This window comes from Drosophila hydei, unplaced genomic scaffold (assembly GCF_003285905.1).
Source record: "Drosophila hydei strain 15085-1641.00,03,60 unplaced genomic scaffold, DhydRS2 tig00000290-arrow-arrow-pilon, whole genome shotgun sequence".
NCBI lineage: Eukaryota > Metazoa > Arthropoda > Insecta > Diptera > Drosophilidae > Drosophila > Drosophila hydei.
The window spans coordinates 1,332,718-1,352,998 of record NW_022045704.1 but is presented as its reverse complement, the minus strand read 5'-3'; positions in this window follow the sequence as shown (position 1 = coordinate 1,352,998).

The window sequence follows — 20,281 nt, the reverse complement described above, 5'->3', positions numbered from 1 at the left end:
TATAAATTATTTTATATAAATAGCATTACATAAAGCTATATATATTGCTTGACAAATTGTGTATGCCTTAAAGATTAAATTTATAAATTAATTTGAGTATAAAGTTAAATACAAAAAATTAAATTAAATAAAATTAAATGCAAAATATAGAAGAAAAAATTTAAAAAGTTTAATTTAATTTAAATATTGTTTTGAACTTAATTTTTGTGCTAAAAATTTTAAAAATATATATAAATAAAAAAATATATAAATAAATAAAATATATATAAAAATATATATTTTATTTATTTATATATATTTTTAAGATATAATATATATAAATATAATAATATAATATATATATATATATATATATATTTAATATAATATATATATTTTTTTTTCAGAAATATTTTAAATAAAAATTATATATTGTAGAGCTCAATAAATTATAAGCAAATCTTTTATATACAACAAAGAAACTCATTCTTCTTCTTCCTCTTCTAAGCAAACCAGTCTTACCCAACCCGAAACACTCAGCTCATGCATCAGCCCAGCCATAACACTCCCAACTCTAGTTACTTTCGATTTGTGCTACGTTCAGTTCTTAACCTATGAAGTAAATCATTTTCTATAAATGCACTTTGCTCAACTTCAACTAACTATTAGTTGGCTATCGATGGGGAATATCGTGAAACTAAAGTGGCCAAAACGAGAATTGAACTGAATTTTTATTGTCGGGACGTGCAGGAAAATCATGAAAATCATTTCGAGCCATTTGCTGCGGCTCCTGTTTTGATGGCCCGCTGGGCAGAGTTAACTTTCGCAGCGATAAATTCACGTTTCCTGCCACAGCAACAGCAGCAGCAGCAGCAGCAGCAGCAGCCCCGGCAGCCACAGTGGGTGTGAAGCGCTTAGCGGAAGTGGAAGTGGGCGCGTTATTTCCGGTTTGGTTTATGCCCAAAATGCGCAGCTGCCAATGGCCAGTGGTGTGTGCCTGTGTGTGTGGCCACTTAACTTCCCCAGATTCGATGCCACAAGCGCTGCAATTGTCATTGCAATAGGGTCAAGCGCAACACACACACACACACACAGCAATTAATCAAGCCAAGTTAAGCAGCCAGCTAAACAACAACTCAAAGCCAGGGGCAAGTGCAAAAAAAAGGCTATAAAAGTTAGCTAAAGTGCAGCTTGTTGAATGTTTCGACGCCTTCACAGTCACAAAACTTGTCTTGGAGCCGTGGCTCTGGCTGCAACTCTTGCCGTTTGGCGCTTGGCGCTTGGCTAAATGGAAATGCTGGCCGTCAGCCAGCAAATGGGAAATGTGTGTTACTGTAACTGCGACAGCGCTTCCTGTTAGCAAAGCACACGCAGCTTTAACGGGTCGCCAGTTGACTGAAGTAGGTAATGTGCTACGACAATTAAACGAATATAAACTAAGCCAGTTCATAATCATGTTATTAACTCATTTATTAGTATGCATTTTATTAGCACTCAGTTGAATTAATTAACAGAGAGAGAAATATTTTTATTAGTTAAATATTTACAATATTAAGAGTGACCCTATAAGAGTGATGCTATTTTCGATAGCTATATTTGGAGCAATTGTTTAAGTTATCGATGACAATTGATTGTAAAACAATTAAATAAGACTTGCCATTTTATTATAAAATAATAAATTATATATAATTAAATGCTCATATTTTCTGCGAATCGAAATATGTTTAGCCCGGAGCCACATACAAAACAAAAATTTGAATCCTCTATTATTTGGTGTTTTTAATAATAATTATAAAATTCAAAAATATATTTTTTATTTTTTTTATATACAGAAATATATATTAAAAATTATAAATATTAGAAGTAGCAAAATTTTAAATTTATTAAATTTATTTCTTACTTAAATATTTTGTTTTAATATTTTTAGACATAAGCCATATTTGACCAATAATGTAATAATAATTTTGATATAGAAAATAATTAATTTCACAAAATATTATGTGCTATATAATCTTCAGATATTAGATAGATATATATCTAAAATGTTTGATTTACTTTGCCTAATATATCTACAATAATTATGTATACACACATATTTATGTATATTTATGATCATATATTTCGGCCTTAATTCTAATACATCATATGATATGCATACCCTTAAGTAATTCAGCCTACTGTCTAAACAAAACCGAAAAAAAAACAAAAAAAAGACACGTATCTGTTAGCTCTACAGTGGAATAAACAGAATGTTATGCTCTCATAAGCACACTGCAAACAAATCTAAAGTTCGAGGTTGCTGCGACGAATGGCAACAAAAAAAGCAAACGATAAATTTTAGGCACAATGCTGCGTTGACGTTGACGTCGACATCGACATCGACATCGACAGCTCGAATAGCAAACAGCAAACAGCAAACAGCAAAATTGGAAACCAATGAAAACCTCGACTTGCGTTATGAATGCATGCCAAAATGGAGGCCAAGCGCAGCCAAAACTAAATAGCAATAGAAAAAAATCGCATGGGAGCGACAGAGACGGCGATGGTTATTCAAAGAGACAGAGGCAGCGGCAGCGGCAGCGACAGCGGCAGAGCGTTTTTTCTTCGGTTTTTGGTTATTCGTTTTCGTATGCAGCGAAGCGTTGCATTTTGGGCTATAGAGCATGGGCACGGCGTTGCCAGATTGTCATATGCGTTACGTTTGTGTGTGTTTGAGTGATTGTTTTGATGTCAAGGCTTATGCAAAGTAAAGAGGACACACACACACACACACACACACCCGCACACGGCTTTTGTTATGTATGTAAAAAGGCGAAAATTTGTGTGTTTTCGCAACACTCACGAATCAATTGAAATAATTGCTAATTAATTATTTATAAATAAAATTGTGCAATTGGTTGCCATCGTAAGCCGTCGACAATTTCCGCATTTTACTTAACGGCGAAATAAAAATGATTAATAAAACATCAAAAGTAATTTATAGAAAATAGCAACAACAACAGCAACAGCGAAACGAGAACAACAAATCAAAAGCCAAACTAAGCAGATAAAATAATTGAATTGAATTTATAAGCGCACAGCTTAATGCCAGAAAGTTGTATAAATAAATGCAAATTAAGTGTTTAGAATAATGCGAAAAAGCCCCAACAACAACGACAAACAACAATAACAAATGATGACTTTGTTTTTGTTGCTCAATAAATATAAAGAAAATACATAAATAAAATATTAGGCAGGGGCCCCAAGGCAACATGCAAAAGATTTTTGCAGCTGCAGCAGCAACAACAACAACAACAGCAACAATTGCAAACACACAAAGCAAAAACAAAAACTTTACAACGGATAGAAAACAAGATTTCAAGGTAAAGAACGCAATCGAACTTGACGTACTTGAACAAAATGCACAACAACAACAACAGCAACATTTGTAGTGACAACAACAACAATCTGAAAATACGTATAGCTAAAAAATTGGCTACGTTTTGGCTAAATCGTTGTTAGCCAAGTGGCGCTTGTAGAGCCATTCGAGTGCTCAGCGCAGCTTTGACTCAAGCTGCAACGCCCCCAAAGGCAGGCGAATCAAAGCATGTAGACTATGAAATACCCTACTGCAGAAAGAGCCAACTGAAGTTTATGACCAATTTTGACTGCTGCTGATAGAGGCCTAGTCAAGCTCTGCCTAGGCTCGACAGGGCTGTCGCAGACTGCGTCGACTTTGAGCTATGTGAGTCAAAGGCTTGGCCAAAGGCTGACTTCACTTTGGAGTCAGTGCTGGAGCTGACTTCAATCTAGTCAAGCTGCAGATCTTTGCCAGCCAGAAACGAGCTCAACTCGAAGTAAACTTGAGTCACTTTCTGGCCATATTTTTGACGCAAAAATTTAAGAAAAAAATGTCTGACTTTTCTGGCTCAAACTGAAGCTCAAAATAGTTCTTTAATTTACAGCTATTTAACTAACTCCCTAACATCATTAACAACTACCATTTTTAGCTTCTGCAACATCAAACAAGAGACATTCTCACACAACGGTACTATTTCCACATGGATTCCAGTTATAGTCTATGAATAAACCTAGCAAAGAAAGATTTTAATTAGTTTATTAAATTCATAAAAATAAGCCATATTATAATTATAAATAATTATAATAATATTAAATATTTATTATAATATAAATATTTAATAATATATAATTAATCTAGATATCAAAATTATATAAAAAATAATATTATATAATTATAATAATATTAAATATTTATAATAATATAAATATTTAATAATATATAATTAATCTAGATATCAAAATTATATATATATATAAATATAAATATATATAAATACAATCATATATCGCGCTTCAGTACATAAAATCTTATCTTTCTTATAGCCAGAAGCTAGTAAAATGGCAATGGCAGTTCAAGGTGTATTGATTTTGCAAACGTTTATATAAGCAAGATAATTAGAAGGCGCTAGGAGGCGTGGCAGCCCCATCTTTTGATCAGGAAGCCAAGCTGAGGCGGCTCAGCCAAGTGCTGCTGTTCGTCTGCTCTAAGTATATGACTATAAATTCTTGTGCTCATCTAATGATTGATATAATCGATAACAATCGTTCTTTCGTTTCAATATTGCCGATATATATCGTTCATTTGTTAGTTTGAAATGCCATAAAAGCTAAATTTACTATGAAGATTTTGTATTTTAGATGCCTCATCCCAGGTGCTGCTTGCTACATGGGTATAAAGGCAATGATCAGTGCTGGGGATGGCAACTCTGCTCAGGGTTTTGGCTAACTACCGACTCCTATTACTATTATATAGGTTATAAAATGGCCATTGTGTTATTTACAGCAAAGTAGTTGCTCAATTGAGACCTGCTGCAGCCACACACACAGATGTTAGCCTTTATCTAAATCCAGTTAACTTAACTTGAATGCATTCAATTGATTGACAACAGTTTTAATCAGCGTTGGCCATCAGAGTTCTAATGGCACATGGCACAGACAAATCTGCAAGGCAATCAAAACTGTGCACTGGCCAACAATAACTGTCACAAATTGGCGCATGGGGGGCATGTGGCAAGATGCAAATGAAAACAGTTATGGAAAACTAAAGAGCCAAACAAATTGAAAAAAGATTTAATCAGCAGCAGCAGCAGCAAAACTATTAAAGAAGTCGAGGCAAGAGCTGAACAAAGCAAGTAACTGATATACATATATATATATATATATATATATATATATATATATATATATATATATATATATAAATATATATATATATAAATATATTATATATAAAGCGTATATGTATATTATATAAAGCTCAAACACAATTTCCATGCGCGCTGGCAACTGTTGCTAATAGCCAATGACAATAACAACAACAACAACAACAACAACAACAGCAACAGTTGCTGCTGCTGCTGCCAACGGAAGGCCAACTATTATCATTCTAAAAGATATGAGGCATGGCTGCGCGCGCTCTGCCAAGGAAAGCTGGCTAAGAGGCAAGGGCGGCGGCAGGGCCAGGTTTTGGGCAGCAGCAAGGCGGGGCAACAATCAAATACACGCGCAGTGCTGCAGGGAATTTTGTGTTGCTGGGGCTAGGTCTAAGCTGCACACCTGTTGCAGGCATTTTGCATGCAACTGGTTACGGATTGAAGCTGCTTGACGATGATGATGTTGCTGCTGATGGGCAGCAAATTGCATGCTCTGGCTATGGGCTAAAGTTTCGGTAATCTAAAGAACAAAACTCACTCAATAAATAACTCAAGAAGTGTGTCAGGCAAGGCAGCGAAGAAAAACTCACTCAACTCACTCGACGCACTCAACTCACACGACTCACTCAATTTCTCACTCAAGTCTTGCCTACTCACCACGACGACCATTGGCATGGGCCACTGTGGCGCTCTGGTTTGAGCTCGCCAGCGATGGCAGCGCTCAAGATGAATTCATAGTTTTATTTTTGAGAAATAGCTCGAAATTGTTGCCAAAATGCTTGATAAAGGCGAAAACGGGTTAAAAAGTTGACACCTTTGTTCCTCGAGCATTTGATTGCCATATTTATGAAAGATAAAAAGGCAACGGCGACAAGATTAACCACATTATTCCAACAGTGGAAACGAGTTGCCTACCAAAGGGCAAACCCGACCATGCAACCCTCGTTAGAGTCGCAGCAGCATTTTTCGAGAACAAACAAAGGCCCGAAAAGAAATGCAATCAAACAAGGGGTAAATGCAACAACAATGCGCGCTTGCATTGCGAAATCCGAGCAGGCTGCAACTGCAAGATGCAATTTACATAGCGAGGGGCCTGTCTCGATAAGCGTTTTTCCTCTTCTATAGTCTGTTTTTTCGTTTTTTCACTTATTTTTTTTTGGTGCCCTGTTATTTGATATGCACAAAAGCTGTGGCAACAACAACAGCAACAACTGCAGCAGCAGCAGCAGCAACAGCAGCAGCAACTACATCCTGTTGATAACTTTTTCTTTTTTTAGTTTTTGCAGCAATTGAGGCTGCGCTGGTCTGGCTGCAGCATCCGTTCTCAGAGCTCCACGAAAATTTACGGTTTTGGTCTAATTCAAGTCAATGCGCCAGCTCTTGGCCAGGGAAGTCAACTGATTTGAAAAGCCGTCGCAACAGGAACCAAACAGGAAGCTGCTGTTAAATTGTATCCAGCTCATTAAATCAGCTCAGGCTTAGGGTTGCCCACCTGCCCCCCCAACCCAGCGCCCAGCTCCCACCGCTGCTTAAGCTTTAGCGGATGTGCGCAGCCAGACAATGCAATAGCATTATTTATTATATATTTACAAATTAAACGCAGTAGCAGCAGCAGCAGCAGCAGCAGCAGCTTTAGCCTTTCTGGCTCATGCCACAAGGCGCGACAGTTGACACCAGCTTAAAAATTGTGCGCAAAATTACTTTTGTATTAAATATATATATGTATATATGTATAGAGCTGGCTGGTTGATATGCGTATGCGGCGACCCCGCGGCTATGCCAGCTGTAAGACCTATTTTAACCCCAGCAACAAGCAACAGCAACAACAACGCGTCAACAAATCACAAAAGCTGCTGCTGCTGCCACTGCTGCTGCACAACAACAAATGCCTTTATATTCAGCTCTGTGTGCGTGTCTCCTTGTGTCATGCTGTTAAACAAAGTGCGTAGCCTATGCCCTGCAGCTAAAATTTTTATTAAAAAATAATCACCCGCACACAAATAATCACACTGCAAATAGAAAATAAAACGCAAAAAAAATCAGGCAAAAAAGAAAAGTAAAAAACAAATATATTTGAAACGAATACAAAATACTCTCTCTCCCTCTCTCTATGCACATAGAGCAGCTTATATTTAGCTGATTATAAGTATTATTAATATTCTAATATTATCATATTTTATTATAACTCCTTGAAGTCTTCTTTCAATTATTATAAATATTATAATATTTTCATATTATTAATATTATTATTATATTTTATTATAACTCTTTAAAGTCTTCCTTCAATTATTTAATTATTATTATTATAGAACTTATTCTTACTCGTCTTATTTTACCTCTGGCTTCTATTGATTTTATTATTGGCTATGGTATTATTTTATATTATATTCTATTTGTATTACTACTCATATATTCATTACTTTATATTTTTATTTTTATTTAATTTTTTATTTTTATTAATTTGTTAAATTTAATTTTTTATGAATCATTCATTACTTTGTATTTTCATTTTTATTTTTTATTTTTATATTATTATATTTTTTTTTATTTCATGATTTTAATTTTCATTTATCTTTATTATTATTTAATTTTGTATTTATTGTGATCACTATTTTATTATTATTATTTTTTATTTTATTTTATTTTTTTTTTATATATTTTTTTATTTTTATATATTAGTTGAATTTTTTAACACCTAAAAAAAAACACCAATTACTAATATTACATAGTTGTGGTTCGATTGGGTCTACTAATATAAGATAAAGCTTCTTCATGATGGCTTTCTTCAGCACTTTTAGGAGCAAACCAAGTTGCTTGAAGCTGGAGTGGCAACATGAAATGACCTCTGTGGAAATGCTTCAGTCCAAATCATTATTATTATTTATAATATTTTCATAATAATTGCAATTATTTATGTAACATTTTAGGAGTTTTTATTATTTAAAAAAAAAATAATTAGAAAATCCAAGACTATAAATTTTAAATAGAAATAAACTTGTAAATTAAAATAATAAAATAGCGCTCAGCTGTCAGATAATTTAATTATTTCAAAAGTGTATAGAGTATATATATAGCTATACTCAAAAGACAATGGCAACAGCTTTGAATTTCCTCACTCAGCTAAATATTTTATTTTTATTTTAGTTCACTAGTTTTTCATGGCATTTTATTTACTTAATGACAATTCGCCAGAGTCATAAAAGCATATTACAATATACACTGTGAATGTGAAACTTTAGGCAGGATATATGCACATTAATATTATAATATGATTATGAGAAGAAAATATATTTTATAAGCTCCAAATATCATTTAAAAAAATATTAAAATTAAAAAATTCTATAAAGCAAAATGAATATATAAAAAAATATTTTAATATTGTAAATTGCTTTGTAGAAATGCTTAAAATATTTATTTCTTAAATAATAAAATCTATATAATAATATTTATTTAAAATATAATATATTAATTTAATATAATATAAAATATTCATTAATTATTAAGTAATATTTCTTACATAATAAAATCGATATAATAATATTTATTTAAAATATAATATCTTAAGTATTTATTTAGCTCTATCAAACTCTTGTATAGGGCATCTACTAGTCGCACATTCTCTATTAACTATTCTACAATGCAGCAAAAATGTGCACTTTCAGCAGTTTGTGGCTTGCCACAGAATGTTGCATGCTTTGTGGCGCAGCAGCAGCCGAACAAAGCAAAGAAAATGTAAATAATAAAGATTAAATGAAAAGAGTATCGAATAAGTTAATATGTTTTGGACAAAGTCGAAAATCTGCAAATCATTCGATTAATTGAGAGCTTAAAGGCGGATTATAATTTGAGCTGATGCGATGTGCAGCTTATTATTGGCCTCATTAGTAAATGCATGGATATATGTGAGAGAGAGGTAGAGAGAGAGAGAGACAGAGGTATATATAAAGCTGAAGCCACTGCGTGTCCCAACTTGGAATCGAGTTTATAACAAACTCTTACGCTTACGCTAACTCTCACCTTTGTTTCTGCCCTTTTTTGTAGATAACCCAGGCCAGGCGTATCAAGGGGCGAGCGCTGCCCTTAATGGGGTTGTTTAATAATAATAATAATAAGAACTTAGCGGGGTTTGGGCAGATCAATATGCCTCTTGCACAAACAGGCCAATAATTGTGCCCCGCTCTCTGTGCGTGTGTGTGCTTTCAAATTAGAAAATGCAAAAAGTGCGTAAGAAGCAGCACACACACACACACACACACAGTCACACACACACTCAAAGTCTGGTCATTGGCCTCAATAAATGCAACCATCCGAGTCGCGCCTGCAAACAACTTTTGTGGCAGGCCTCGCTTCTTTCTTTCGTTTTTTTTTTTCGCTTTTTTCAAAACGAAATTAAAATTTTACGCATTTGCTGCACACGCACACACACTCACACACACACACGTGGAGTACTCCTTTGGTCATAACTGGGCGCTCGCATTACGTAATTAAGGCCTACCCAAAAGCACTTCAGACTTTGCCCTGGCCCGGACTTTATGGCCCGTTTATTGACTGGCCTGCCAATCAAATCGTGTGCGTTCTATACAAATTGTTGGCTGCATTTTTGATGCCAGCCTTTTCCATTTGGCTGTGCCGAATAACTTTCGTGCCACATTTGCTTTTTTGCGCTGCTCGTTCGGCGTGTGCAAAGCGGGTATATTAGCTTGGCTGCCAAATTTATATATATTTATATTTAGTGAATAACTTTTGTCGAGGTTGCTGATATGTATATGAAGGCAGAGAATAGTTGCGGAATAAAACGCTCAGAAATAGTTTTAACTGGTAAGAATTAATTTTAAGTATTATGTATATGTATTTATGTATATCTATAAACATATATCTATATAGATATATTTAGCAACGTAGCTTAAAAAATCAGAGAGCAGTTAACTTCCACTCTTTTGGAATTAGAGACATAATTGGAATTAAAATATTTATTTTATATAGCTGCATTTGCTGTGCACGAGGCGAATCGAAGTCACATGGGAATAGGAACAGAATCATAGAGAATTATTGCTGTTTTATTTATGACAGACTCTGCAGATTGAGCTAAATATCGTGCGATATCACTGTTAACTGCCTCTAAAAAATCTCTAAAATTCAATTATTTCAGGTGTCAAATTAGACGAAGCTGAGATATTCGTTTAATATAGACCCTATAAAATGTATAAAATATTAAAGTTTAAACACTACCGAACTAAATATAAATTATTAATTAATATGGAAATATATTTCTTATTTAAGCCTAAATAAAAAAATAAAACTAGGCCGAGCAAGAGTGATAATTTTTGCGATATAATTATTGCAGCAGATTTTTAATTTAGCAATAACATAAAACTGTTGTAATATTTAATATTTACGATTTATCATTTGATTATGACTATAGCTTATAGATTTTTATAGAATATGATTATAGTTTAAAAATGATATCAAAGCTGCGTTTAAATTATAAATAATCTACATTAATTTCACTGTGAAGTCAGATGTTATCAAGCTGAGCTGTTCATATAATATAACATAAATAAATATTTAAATATAATATTAAATAAATATTTAACTAAATAACAATTAGTTTGTCAGCAACCAGAATCAATGTAGAATATTTAAAAATAATTAAAAATATTTAAAGTTAAATAAAAACATTAAATTTGTCATTATCTTAACTTTAATTTAAGCCAAAATCCATATATAAATTTGGCAATGAGTCAAGCAAATGTAGCTGCCGCAGCAACTACATAGAAAAGTTAATTAGCCTACTGAATTATTCAAGTTAAACTGAGTCGTAGCAAGCTGAGATGGCTCTTGGCATAACGTAAATAAATAAGCTTAGTTAACTATCTCTACACATAAAATTGCAAGCAATTTATCTTCTCAAAATTCAACAATTGCTGCAACTCTGAACGGGCATTAGGCAGTCGTTCACAGGCGATTGCCATATGCCTGATTTTTTCACGCATATTGCCATAGATTCGCCCTTCTGGGCAATTGGCATTCAAGTGTGTGTGTGTGTGTGTGTGTACTGTACCGGCTGCTTTGAGTCGAGCATAGCCGACTTATGCTCAATTAGAGCTGTTCAAATTCAAAACTCTGAGCAATTAAATCATTTTCCAAGCCATTTCCATTCCGAATGACGAATTGTAATTGAATGTGCCGGCTGCCGAGCAGTGTCTAAGGGCCGGGCTAAGCTTAAATTCTGGCTAGTTGTTCCCCAAGTGCCCGTTGCAACTTGACCTAGACCAAAGCCGCTTACGTTGACGTTGACGCTGACGTTGAAGCTTTTGTTTTTTTTTTTCTCTTTATTTTTTTTTTTTTTTTGTCTAATGCCAAACTAACGAAGTATCTCTCACATTTTTGTTGTTGTTTTAAAGGCTTTTCGTACTAAACTTGTTTGGCTTCATTGTGCGGCTAAAATTGAAATGATATGTTCCGGAGTCCAAAGAAGTTGTGCTCTAAAGTGAGCTGATTTATAGAGCCTTATTCATGATTGTAATCTTATATATTTGATTGAAAGTGCTGTAGAGTTAACTACAATTTGATTCAAATTTTGTACTTTTTTCTAAAAGTCTTAAATACTAAACTTACGCCACAAAATACCGAATATCGCAGCGGAAAGTCAGTATTCGTAAAATTTTTTAATGTTTCTTTTTTTATTTTTCTACGAGTTCACAAAAATATTACAAATATAGAATTTCTGCTTAGATTTTCTATTATGTGTGTCATTATATTTTTCATCATCTCCCGCACTCAAGCCTACAATTTTGGCAATATTGAATCTCAGCTAATTTTTGCCCAATTCAAATTCCCAGCTTCTTTCTTTCTGTATAAGAAAGCCAAGAATAAGGCGCTGCTGCTGCCATAACTAAACTATGCTTTTTTGAAAATTTGCTGCTACTCTACGATTCAGAAGACAAATGAGTAGCTGAAGGCGCAAGAGGAGCAGCAGCTGCTTTGGAAATTTAAAAAAAAATAATATTTGTTGGGAATAAATTTAAAGCAGAAAAATATATATTTATAAGTCAAAATCTTAATAGAAATAAACAAAATAGTTTCAAAAAGAACTCAAAGTTTACGTTGCTTTATGAGCAAACCTCGTAGATCAATTTAACTAGCTTTACGCATGATTTAAATTCCAAAAGGGTTTACAATATTCTAAGCCTCATTCTCAACTGATAATACATATATTCAATATGTGTTTTTTAGTGGCTGCCTTTTTGTCGTTTGTAAAGTTTTTTTTTTTTTTTTTTTAATATTATATTATATATATTTTTAATATTACGTCAATTACGTCAATCCATATATTTATCTACTTTCCATATTTATCTATTTCGAATGGCTTTATGCGCTAACACTTGTCAGTACTTGACAACTTAAATTTAATAATTACGACCTTTAAATACCCTTTATTTATAGCTCTTATCTGTATTCTAAATATATACAAAATAGAATTCCAGTTAAAAATAATTTCATAAGCTTTAATGCTTACCATTGCCAGTACTGCGCGACTTAAACGATTTTATGTTCAAGAAAATTAGCATAAAATATTTTTTTATTACAACTATGAAAACAAAAAACGCTCACACTTATTTATTAAAAATATAACATATATTTATGTAGAAAATTTAGATTTATATAACTCTTATATTTAACATCCTTTGAATCAATACACTTAGCCAAAAAACTTCCTCTTTATATGCAAGGCACATAGCAAATAGTAAGTTCTTTGGCCTAAATTGTAATCAGCATGTAGATAAAACAAAATCTTCAAAACACAACACTTCAAGCTCGCCAAACAAATTAAGCGAATTTAATAAACTCGGCAAACGTTTTCTCCTCACAGCTGTAGCTGTGCAACGCGTCGTATGCGCAATATGCCTAATGCTGTCTAACTACGTCGATTAGCAGCATAATCAAGTACAAGCAGAGTGCTGCATGCTTAATAATAAATATTTATCACCAACTGAGGCCCCTCTTGCCACAAGCGTCTGAACTGACAAAAAAGAAAAGAAGAAAGAAAACAAACCTACGCAGTCATTGTGCGGCCTTTGATGAAGCGCATTTTTTGCGGTCAGCCTAGGAGAAAGAGAGTCATCAAAGCCAGGCGCAACAACAGCAACTAATGTGCCACAACAAAAGCAAATAGAGGCAAGTCCAAGGAGCAGCTGTAAGACGCAGCTAGCCTGCTGCAGGGACAGCCACGCAGCAAGCTGGAGACGGGTGTCAGACAGAGAAAACGGCTTATGGGGCCGACAGTGACGTCGACAGCGACGCTTTATAATGACGCCTGTCTTTCGTTCATGCGCTTTGGGTAACATAATCGGTCACTGACTTGCCATTTGGCGTCGCTGTCGTAATTTGAGAACATTTTGCGCCTCAATTGTTGCGGGTGGTCAGGGGCAAGCAGCGCTCCGATGTACAGTCGCTGGCAAAACCTACCGCAATCGACCAGAAATTGCGCCCCAAAAAAAAAAAAAAAAGAGTACAACAGAAATGAAACATGCCACGCACAACAATTTATCACTTGCCACAGCAGCATGCGGCCACAAGGAGATCAAGCAGCAGCAGCAGCGGCAGCTCATCTTGCCACAATGCATTTTGGTTTCGTTTTCGGCTTTTGGCCAATTCGTGGCCGGCTGCAAAACAAAAACTTGCCGTCTTCACTTTCGTGCTAAATTATATCATCGGCAGCGAGACGAGGGTAGCTAAAAAGTTAACTCGTTCGAGTGCAACAAGTTTGCCACAAGGCTTGCAACACTTGGTGGCTGTTGTTGTTGCTTTGGGCGCACATTTTGATGCTGCTGCTGCTGCTGCTGCTGCTGCTGCTGCAGTTGTGCCCCATGCCACATTGCCTGTACGCGCGCAGCTCTTGCCCTGCGTCGCCTGGCATATTCGTCAATTTTTGTGCGCATGCAATTTACGCAGCGTCGCAGGAGTTGCTGCCACAACCAGCAGCAGCAGCAGCAGCAGAATACGAAAAACCTTGAGTACGGTCAGTGACCAGAAAAAATGCATAAACATTTTTGTGCTCGCTCGATGCCGAAGACGGCGTCGCTTTGCAGCCAGTCAATTGCAAATTTTCGGAAATGTTTTTGTTTTTGTTTTTGTTTTGCTTTTTCTTTCGTTTTTGCTCTCTCGCAGGCACGTACGATCGAGTGGAGATCGCCGGCGTGGGCCTGTGCTGGGGCATTGGGCATTCGTACAGGCATTGGGGCAGGCACTGGGGCAGGCACTGGGGCACTGCCAGCCTTAATGGCCGGCGTATTTTCGGCATACGCTACGCACATTTTGTGCATGTGCTTGTGTTTACTTTATGGGAGCATTCTTAGCTCTCAGCAGCAGCCCCAGCCCCAGCCCCAGTCGCAGTCGCAGTCGCAGCCGGTTCTTTTGCCTTTTGATATGAGCGAGCGAGATAGCAATGCTTTGACAGCATCTGCAATAAGTCTGCCGATCCAGTGCCATAATTTTTGTATAAATATATATTTAAGCGTTGCGCCCAATGCAAATGTGAGAGAAGAGGTCTGCTGATTCCTAGCAAGTGTTTGTCACGAACAGATCCTAGTGAAAGCTTATATATATCTCTGCTCATATTGGTAGCACTTAACCATATAGATAAAATTCTCTTTACATTTAAACTACACGAAAAATTAATTGATATATTTTGAATAGTTAGCTAGTTGATGTTGCACATATGAGATCGATAAGTATCGATTTGAAAAATAATATATTTTATTCATTAATATATTTTAAACTTCGTAAACAGATTTTTGATTTCTCAGTAATATGCAGTCATATTTTATAAAATCGATAAATATCGATATACAGAATTAAACATTACCTGTCTTACTTATAGGTTAAGTTAAAAGTTATAGCTAACGAGTATATATATTTATCGATATCTGTTTGCATTTCTCTAAAATCGATATATATCGATACAGATATAAGCACTTAGTCTAGCATTCACACAGTCTAAGCATTTGTTAGAAAACTACAACAGCTGTAGAGCTCAATGCCTCTTATTTTTTTCTTATTTTTATAAGATCGATAAATATCGGCTCTTGGTTAATTTATTATTCCACATATTTTACTAACTGAAAAAATTGGTATATTTTACCAAAAGTGCACAAGCTCATTTGATGTTGCTTATGTTTAGATCTTTTAACGTAAGTCAAGAAAATCGATAAGTATCGCTTTGAACACGTGACACACTTTTAGATATAAGTTGCTGATCTTGACACTTTCAAAAAGGTATCTAAACAGCCAGAGAATTAGAGAGCTGCTGGGAATCAGTCAGAGAGATCAATTTGTTAGGCCTTTACTTATCGATTTTCTCTAAAATTCTTCTTATGTCAAAGTCTTTTTCTATCGTCTATGCCTTTAAAATTCATTACATGATTTTTTATGTATATATTTTTATAATATTTATGTTGTGTGTACTACATATAACATTCGCATATTTCTGCCTGCCTATCGAGAGTATCTGCCTATCGATCAGTGCTCGCCTCAAGCACTTTTACTTGTTATTTTTTCGGTTTTGTGCAGTAATTTTTGTTTTGGGCTCCCCTTTGTTGGCAATCGTTTACATGTGTGTGTGTGTGTGTGTGTGTGTGTGTGTGTGTGTGTGTGTGTGTGTGTGTGTGTGTACTGGCTGTTTTCAATTATCAAGGACAAATGTGCGTTGAACTTGATCTCGCTTTTCATTGCAATTCGGTTGGCTGCCCCGTCGCTCGTTTGTGCCACGAATTTGTATTTTTAGAATTTTCAGTTGAGCCCTACACTTGCCGTCGGCAAGATGCTGACGAAGAGGAAGCATAGGAAAAGGAAAACATAAAATTTGTTAGTTTAATGCAGCATTGATGCAGCAATTAAAATGCCAAACTTATGGAGCTTGCCACGCTGCAACGCTGTCCACAGTTGCATGCATAAGAAATGCAACGAATGGGCTTGCAAATTTGATGCCGTTGCCTGCGCTTTGATTTGAGCTGCATGTCCGAAAAAAGAATTGAGAGAGAAGAGGGAAATACTAAAAATTGCATCCGTTGCGGCTTGGAACCCAGGATTGTTCAACTTGTGCTTGCTGCTGCTGTTGTTGTTGTTGTTGTTGCTGTTGGTGCTGCCGCAGTGTCTGTTCGTTAGCAGACATGCAGCAAAAGTTGAATTAAGTTGTTATGCCAGGTATTAGCAAAGGTGTTGCAGCTGCCGTCCAGTTGATTCGCATTCGGATTCGGATTGGGATTTCGGGCGCAGCTGAAACTTTGTTGCCACTCGAATGTGCCTCTGGCATGCCAATGGCCATACTAAAGGTGTGCTCTGTGTGTGTGCGAGTCTCACTAAATGAAAAGCAAATTGCTTACAGCTCAAGAGTGAAGAGCAAGTGGATAATATTTCATTAAATTTGCATAAAGGAATTACACTAAAACATAAAATCTCAACTCAGTTTGTATAAAGCTCTAAAGCAACAGAATCGAGACTTTGCTGGAGGAGTTTATTAGACAAAAGGATACTCTGTAATCAGAAGGAATTTAAATTAATATATAGAGAAATGCTGAAAGAATTTGTTGTACGTTTAAGGGATAGTGGGAGACATGAATCCTAAAAAGTTAAGATTTAATATGCGTATACTTAAGTAGATTATCAGCAAAGACAAAAGATCAAGATAGAACAATAGCTACAGAGAGAGAGAGAGAGAGAGAGAGAGAGAGAGAGAGAAGAAAAGAATATGAAATATTAAAGACAAAAATAAAGAGAGAGAGGGAAAGACAGAGTAAGACAATGGAAGGATGATAGCACGATATAAAGAGAAAAATAAAAATAGAGAGAGAGAGGGAGAGAGAGAGAGAGAGAGATTAGACGAAGAGAGAGGATATAATAGTTACAGTTGAGGGAAGAGAAAAAGAGGGTTAGAGAGAGGGAGAGAGTGAGAGAGAGAGAGAGAGAGAGAGAGAGAGAGAGAGAGAGAGACAGAGAGAGAGAGAGAGACAGAGAGAGAGAGAGAGACAGAGAGAGTGAGAGAGAGAGAGGGAAATAGAAAAAAGAGAGAGATAGAAAGACAGAAAACCAGACAAAGAAAGTTAAAGAAAGCGTGAGAAGGTGTGCGTGAGAGAAAAAGAAGAGAATGAGAAAGAGAGAGAGAGAGATAGAGAGAGGAAAAGAATATTAAAGACAAACATAAAGAGAGAGAGGGAAAGACAGAGTAAGAAAGAGAGTTATAGAGAGAGAGAGAAAGAGAAAAGAGAGAGAGAGAGAGAGAGAGAGAGAAAAGAGAAAGAGATACAAAGTTACAAAGAGTTACAAAGAAGAACAACGAGATATAAGCACATAGAGAAAGATAGAGTGTGAGAGAAAAAGGCAATGAGAGTTGGGAAACGAGATGGAAAGAGAAAGAAAAGTAGACAAGCCGGCAAGCTCTAAATATGAAGGGGAAATATTAAGATTAATAATAAGTTAGTGACAGAGACAAAGAGAGAGAGCGCAAAAATGAGACAGACAGAAAAAGAGAGAGTAAGAGAGACAGAAAGACAGAAAAACAGAAAAATATTGTTGAAGAGAGCGAAAGCAGCTATGAGTGGGAGAGAAAGAAAGGGACTAAGTGAATGAGAAAGAGAGAGAGAGAGAGTGAAGTAGAAAGAAAGAGGGACACACAAAGAAAGAAGGAGGAAAATACAGCGAGCTAGAGAGATGCAGAGAGTCTAACAGATAAAACCATGAATTAAGTCGATAGTAAGTAGATAGACAGGCAGGCATACTTAGCAAGATCAACTCTTCTGTTAAAGCTGCTGAAGCACAAATACACCTAAATGTATAGAGATGTATAACAAATGTATGCAGAAATATCTGGCAATCCACACATATATTTGCACCCACGCTCACATATAACCTAATGTTACAGGGTATGCTAGAAGGAATGCCGCCAAAGTCCTAAAAGAGCCAGATAGACGATAGACGACAGAGTGTGCATGCTGGCATCATTAGAGACTCCGTTGAGTACATTAATGATGCTGCGAAAGATGATGGCCGCGACGTGAACCCTATAAGCAAACTCATCCCGGCGATTTTAAGCATTTTTAGTTAATTTACACAAATGGCAGGAAAAACATTTGGAATTCCTGCGCGGCGACTGGCGCAAGACACTGGCTAAAAATCTAGCATTCGATCGTTTATGGCATTTTATTTGGCGCGTCAGCAAATGTTTGTAAGCAATTTATTTATGACATTTTTTGCAACCGTTTAGAGGCAGCTGCCGCTGCTGCCGCTGCTGCCACTGTTGCAGCTACTGTTGTTTAAATGCTGAGCGACACATTTGCTGACTTGGAATCGTGCGGCAATCTGTGGCACAAAAAAACTGGCCGCATGACGCGTCCAAAAGCGCAATGAGCCACAGACTGGCAACAGCTAACAGCGGCAACATTGTGGTAGAAATGCAATTGCAACATGGACATGAGCATTGGCTCAAAGTCAGAGTCAAGTTCCATATTCATTAGCTAACAACAGCAGCAACAACAACAACAACAACAACTCGAACACACATTATGATCAGCAGCTCAGTGTTGCTGACGTCTTTTGCTAATGACTGTTGCCCAGGACAACTGAGCTACACAAATTGCATTGTAATAACAATTTTCATTGCAAATATTTAAGCCAAAATTGAACAATTTCGAGCTAAAATTAAACTATAAACTGCCATTTTGAATAGCAATTAGGAGCCGTCCCGAACAGGAACCAGCGGCAGCTGCCAGACCAACGCAAAATGAGTTAAAAAAATATAAAGTACAAGTGCTTCAGGCGGGAGTGCGCGACTAGGATATACCCTGAATGTCTGAGTGATAGAACGTTCAAATAACTTTGCCTCTATCATGTTTGGAAACTGAGTCTTATGAGGACAGACAAGCAGACGGGCTGACAGACGGCACTTCCCATAGTCATAGGACAGATCGACAAACGGCAGGATGAGGGGAAGGAAGGACAAATATAAGGACAGATGCCATCAGCCGCCTGTTGCCTACACTTTAACAAAATGCATATACCCTCGCTGGCCATTTGGAATGGGTTCAGGGTATAGAAAGCAGCTAAACTAAACTAAATTGATGGCAAGGCCAAAAACAGGAAAATCTAAAGCAAACGAAAAATCAAGAATTGTTAACAAGTGAAAAAAAAACCAGATTTCTAGCTTGGCCAGGGGGCCGGATATGACCAAATTGCTAGGGTTCCCGGCAGCCGGTAATTGGCAATGCAGCAGCAGCAGCAGCAGCAGCAGCAACAACAACGACAATTTTTTTTTAGCTTAGTGCAAGCAAAAAGCGGCTGGAAAAATAAATATGAGCTCGACCACGTCAAGGGCCGCTTTTTTTCTGTTTAGCCAAAAAACCAAACGCCAGAGACAGATGTGCGACATTGCAATTTGTTACAGTTGTTGCAGTTGCAGCAGCATTAACGGCCAACTTGTAGCTGGGCCACGCTGCTGGGAGGCTGGTCTTGGGTCTGGGCATTGGGCCTGGGAAGAGTCAGTCAGACAGGCAGAGGCAACCTAAATATTTTAATGCTCCGGCCGCATTGATGGTTCGTTTTTTTTTTTTTTTTTGCTGCAGCGACTGCAGTAATTAACATTTTTTGCGTGCACAAATATTTTTCGTTGTTGAGCGCAAGAAGCCAAGAGCAGAAGGCAACAGATGTACATGAAATTCACAACAGAAGCGACTGCCGCGGCTGCATGAAAACTCAAGCAAATTAAACTTGAGGTAAGGCCAAGAGGAACAACAACATGGCAGCCAACTGAAAAAATAATAACAACAACAACAACAATGCAGAAAACGTAACAAAATATGTTAAAATGCAGCCAAGTGAGTAAATTGTGCGCAGCAACTCGCTAAACACAAAAAAAAGAAACTGAACTGAACTGAATGTTCTGTTTATGTAGCACACACACACACACGCACACCCACATAGATTATATATGTATATACTTCATAAACTAAGCAAATTATTATTTGAAGGCAGGGCTCGGGCTGCGGCTTTGGCTCTGACTTTGGTTTGAGTGTTTAGCCAGCGAACTTGTACAAAAA